We start from the raw sequence: 6,000 nt of genomic DNA, 5'->3' as shown, positions 1-6,000 counted from the left end.
GTGCTGTGTGACCTGGGGCAAGTCATTTAACTTCCTGTACCTCAGTTACCTGTTCTGTAAAATGGGGATTAAATTCTCCTCCCTCCAATTTAGGCTGTGAACCCTGTGTGGGACAGAGACTGTGTCCAACCTGATTATCTTATATTTATCTACCCTAGCGCTTAGTATAGTGCCTGGCACATAATAAACATTTAACAAGTACCATCAAACAAAAACAAAACTTCATGTAGTTGTGTGTAATAAAACTCATTTATTTGGGAGCAGCAGAACAATTATGACATAGAACAGTACTTGGCACATAGTAAGTGCTTAACAAATACTATAATAAATATAGTAGAAATATAGTATAAATATAAGTATAGTATAAATAAGTATAGTATAGTATAGTATAAATATAGTATAAATATAAGTATAGTATAAATAAATATAGTATAGTATAAATAATAAATAAATAAATAGGAGTAAAACTGTGCAATAGAACCTAAATTACAGGGATGAAAACTGAGACGTTCCAGAAACTTAAGAACCAAAATACATTTTCCTGCATATCTGCACTTATTTTATTGGCCTCATTAAATGTTTTCAAATTCTTACTCTGGTAGTTTTGAGATGGGGTAATCTTTAAAGGGAGAAAGGTGTGTTTCAATCGTGAAATGGAGAGGAACAAAATATTTAATAAGCAATTTGTTTATTAAAAAAGTAGTTTTCAATAAAAAATCATTTTTACGCAGGTTTCAGACAAATCAGACCATTATTATTTTTTATCAAATGACCGACAGGTATAGATTTTGGATGTGGGTAAATTTTCTGGTTAATCCTCAGTATGCTCAGTAAATTTTTTTTTATAAAATAGCTTGATGTAATTATTTCCTTCATTCTCAATCTGACCCATATATTTTTTCTATTTGTGGTTAAAAGCCTAAAAGAAAAGAGAACAAAGGCAACGATTCTGCCTCATTATGTGCGGTACATGCAATCCCCATTATCATTAATGGGAGTTATTCACATCTGTGGGTAAAATAGCCCTCCCCTAAATAGTGAAGGTCAGAGCTAGGCCAGCATAATCTATGTGCCCCATTAAGGTTGGCAGCAACATTACAGGATTAAGGCAACTGATCCATTATCTGAAGAAGCTTCATCAGAGTGAAAACAACTGAAATTATAATTGTTTAATATTACATAAGCATTTAGAGTCTGAGTTAAAAATTGTTTTGCCCGTCTAATTCTGTAGTCTTTTCATAGAAACACCATACCATAGTTTTGCGCTTGGGATATTCAGAAAAATGAGGTGCCAATCTCATGAGGTTTCTATCCCAGTGAGTAAAATACAAGGAGAGGCAATGTTGCCTAACGGAAAAATCCTCAGCCTGAGCGTCAGGCGGCCGGGGTTCAAATCCCACCTCCACCACCTGCAGTCACTTAATCTTTTGGGGCCTCAGTTGCCTCATCTCTTGACAAAATGGAGAAAAAGAAGATTGTGAGCTTCTCATGAGACAGGCATTCTGTCCCTTCTCATTACCAGTGGTTAGTTCAAAGTAAATGCTTAATGAAGGCCATAATTATTCTATGGATAAGCTCTTTCATTCTGACAGAGAACCTAAAAAGAAATAGGAATTTCCCTGGTTTTATAACCTAATTTTGGCATTTCAAACCTGTTATATCTGTTGCCGCTTTTGCGGTTACTGAAACAGATTAGGATCTTGAGGCACCAGAAGCCCAGTGGCCCCCTTATAAGCCAATGTTCTCTGTCCTCTCTGGAGTAGGCATGTCTTCTAGAAAATTCTCCCCACTTGACCTGATCAGACTGCTTTTGGTGTTTCAATATACCTGCAGAGAGGACCAGCTTCAGGAAGGCAAGATCAGAGAGCACTGTCAGGGAAGGTGGCACCGGTTAAAAATTTGATAGTGCCTATCCTTCTCCCTGTTTGAGTTTGAAGTAATACCTATGTTCATAGGAACCTGAGATAGGAATGCAGTGATCCTGGAAGAAGGTGGGAGAGGGGAGGGGAACTTGGTGACCCTCTCTAGCTTCTTTTATGATTAAGTCCTCTTTTCCCCGGCATTCTCTCTCTTCTGCCTCATCTACGCACTTGAATCTGTGACTTTTGGGCATTTGGTATTTGCCCCTCCCTCAACCCCGCAGTGCTTAATGTACATATCTCTAAATTATATATTATACATTACTTACTTATATTAACATCTGTCTCCCCCTCTAGACGGTAAGCTCTTTGTGGGAAGGAAACATGCCTGCTAGCTCTTTTGTATTGTACTCTCCCAGGTGCTTAGTGCAGTGCTCTGCACATAGTAAGGGCCCAATAAATACCATTGAGTGAAAAGATCATTGATTCTGAGGACTTCCAAATCTTGTTATTATGCTCTCCTGCATGGCTGGCAAAATGCATTTGGCATTATTGGAGTTGGGCGGCTACCCTAGGGAGGGGACTGCATTTTTTTCCTGCCAAATGTCTGAAGCTTCCTTCCTGCAGAGGTAATGGTGGAAAATAAAGGCTTTGAAATGGCAAGGAAGAAGTCCCTTCAGAGGAGTGGATTTTCTAATGCTCACAGAGAGCCAGTCTGAGGGAGGTGGGCTTGGGGCAGCTACCTCTTCTGCCCAAAATGACCCTGGACTGCTCTCAGTATTCCTTTATTAGTGCTTATATTATGAACTCTTCCCTGCTCTAAGAATTTCTTAGGAAATTAAACCTTACTGGAAAGAAACTGGTTACAAACAAATCTAGTTTCTGGTGATAAGATTTGGAAAATAGCTTAAGGGCACAATGACCCCAGGACAGGATTTTTAAAGAAATGGTGCAAAAGTTCTTAATGCAGGATAATCCCACCAAAAGAGGACAACTGCTCAGCCTAAGCCTGAGAAACTACCATAAAAGGACTTGTTTGAAGGGAGGAAGACTGGGTTAAGACTGGCACATAAAAGCTGTTTTATTTTTTCCATATTTCTAAGGAGAATGTAGGGAGAGGAATCAGCTCCTGTTCTGGATAAATACAGTTAATTTTTTTCTCTTGCTAATGTTCTCTGCCCTGATTCTGTAGGACTTTGCCCATATCATCCAATTGCCCAGTGGGCAGGACAGAGGCAAGACCCTTGGCTTAAGTGGACAAACAGTAGGAATAAAGGGGGAGATTATCTTCAGACAATCCCTTAAAAATGGGAAATTTTAGCACCTTAGTATAGCTTTACAAGGACTGAAATGAGCAAAACTTGAAATGTCAATTTGTCTCTTCACAAAACAAGAATAAATGGTGAAAGTGTGCTCCTAAATGTCTCTAATGCAATGACACTTTCTGTATCTCTTGATTTTTAGGTCTGGTGCAAGACTCACCTTCTCACACCGTCCGGTCAGAGTGAGTAACTGCTTTGCCTTTTTAAAAAAAGTGTGATTAATTTTAATTTAAATTATTTACATGTGTTGAGATCTGCTCATGCACCTTTTATCCCCTCCTTCAATCAGGCAGATATCTGGAGGCTTCTCCAAACCTCCTTTATGGCCTCCAATTTTGATCTGAACTGTTTCCTCCCACCACTTGAGGCATTGGCAAGACATTACCCCTTTGCAGGACAAACTTTGTTCCCTTCTGCCCTCCCCAGAAGGTGCAATATGAGTATCCTAAAACAAACTCCCTGCTTTGACCTAAAGTATATCCACAGGCATGGCCAGCTTCAGATAGTAAGCAGGTGAGATGGAGCCCTCAGGATGTATCGTCAGGGAAGTGGCCAAGGGAGGCCTTCTGGCCCTAAGGAGATGCTGGGCATGACCAAGGTCTTGTGGTGGAGTCAAAATGGGCAAGGCAGGGCTGTGGCTGCTTGTGTCCCAAGAGATAACAGGGATGGAAGGAGGTGACACAACTTCTTTCCCAGGCCCAGACCCATGTGGTCAGGAATGCTGACCCCCCTCTGGCAGAAAAGGTCAACACTGCTGTGGCGAGAAAGCAATTTTCATCCTGGAACAGTCATTCAAGGGATTTCTTCTATCACCAGAAATACGTTCTAGCATGTTTCACTTTCCTTCCAACTCTGTTGCAGAGTGATTGTTTTGAGGGTTCCAGCTGTATCTGTTTTCACTGGATCCTCCAGCTGAGTCATAAACTCACTGTCTCCCTTCCTTGCTCTTTAGAGACTCAGCAAGGAGGGAGCTGGGAAGGAAGGATTGGCAGTTAAGGTAAGAGGATGATGAAAAGGTAAAGATGGTCCCCGAGCGTTCCTTAGCAACTTGTGTCTTTTGCACCCTCTGATGTGGTGCCTCCCCTTGCCAAGACCAAAAAAGAGGACCCTCTTGCTTTGCTCTTCTTCAGGTAAAATTTGGTTCTGATTATTTAGACCCTTCTTTACCTCTTAATGAGGTGTTGGATATTTCTCTAGGGAAAGGAAGAGAAGGAAGGATGTCCAGTTAGTAACTCATGGCAATATGTGGCCTTATTTTTCAGGGGAACCAAACTTACCTTTTTGGGTCACTATACATTGGAATTGCAGGTGTCACGGAAAGAAGACCAGGAAAGCTTGCCACAGTACCAGGCAGTATGAGTCATTGGGGCCTGTTGCAGGCTCACTGTTGGACTCAAAACTGAGACAGCACAGCAAACATTTTGACTGGAGGCATGACTTAGAAAAAAACATGAGAGCTTTCATAAAATATTTATTAAAGTAATTTTCATGGAAACAATTTGGGATTCAATTTGAAAGAAGACTGCAGGTTTTGTGGCTGTGTTTCTCATACAAAAGGCCTTCTGAAGTCCACAAACAGAAAAGCGATTCTTGGGGTAGAACTTCAAATATTAGAATAAACTTTAAGCATGATGCCTTGCTTTGTATGTTTGAAGTATTTTTAGACAGGAAGACAGGATTTCACGTTGTGAGAGTTTAACTTGGTTCCATATCAAAAGAAAGTCAAGGGGAAAGCTTCTGAAGGCACTAGTTTAAATTGCAGATTATGTTTGGACAGGATAACACTGAAATTCATCTCTGCCTGGGGATACTAGGCAATTATGTAAATGGCACTGCTACTTCCTGTTCCATTTTGTTTAAAGTGAATGTAGGTTGCTTCAAATACAGTAGTTCTCCCAAGCTTTTATTGGCATAAGTATTACTAAATGAATTCAATGAGTTTTTTCAAGTGAGCAGGAGAAGGAAGAAAAATAGCTCTCGTATTATTGTTGGAAAGGCGCAATAGAAGGTAGGTTTGTTTTTGTAGTTGAATGGTTAAAGGGACCAGATTTTCCCAAGTTCAGAGTGACACTGAGGGTGGAGGTGGGTCAGATATTCGGCTATGTTTTGGGATTCTGCCTAGTCCCAGATAGGCTTGTGGCAGGACCCAGGATCAAGGGAGAGAATCCCTCATGTTCACTGGTGGTGACGGTGGTGGCAGCAGCTACTGCTGTTGTCCCTAAAGATGAGGACCGGGGCACTTTTTCCCTTCTTCTGAATCAACAGCAGCAGCCTCCCCTGCTTCCGTGACTGGCATCCTCATCACAACTCAGTGGTCTCTTCTGGGTAAAGGATGGGATTTTTTGTGTTGGCTGTGTCAGAAACTCCCTGCAGAACCATGCAGGGACCAGTTGTGGCCTGGCAGTTGCCTAAGGCCTCCTCCTCCTGGACTGTGCCAACCGGGAGGGCCGTAGGCTGACTGAGGGGTTGCCGCTGCCACCCAGCACCTGCTAGGTGGTCTCCTCACCACTTTGTAGCAGGCCCCATCACCAGGGCCCAGGTTGGCCCCAGCAACAAGTCCCACTGATCTGACAGTTCCCGGTGGGTCTCCTGTTGCTCTCACCTGGACCAAGGCCCCGAGAGCCACCAGTATAGAGTGGAAGGTGGTGCCAGGGCTCTTGGGAGGCAGTGGTGATGACTCTGGATGACAGCAGGAGCCCCCAGGCATTCATTCATTCAGTCAGTCATATTTATTGAGTGCTTACCATGTGCCAAGTACTGTGCTAAGCGCTTGTGAGAGTATGGTGTAACAAAAAACAGACATCCCCTGCCCACAACAG

This window comes from Tachyglossus aculeatus, chromosome 9 (genome assembly GCF_015852505.1).
Source record: "Tachyglossus aculeatus isolate mTacAcu1 chromosome 9, mTacAcu1.pri, whole genome shotgun sequence".
NCBI classification, from domain to species: Eukaryota; Metazoa; Chordata; class Mammalia; order Monotremata; family Tachyglossidae; genus Tachyglossus; species Tachyglossus aculeatus.
The sequence above is the reverse complement of the archived record's forward strand: the minus strand, read 5'-3'. Positions refer to the sequence as shown.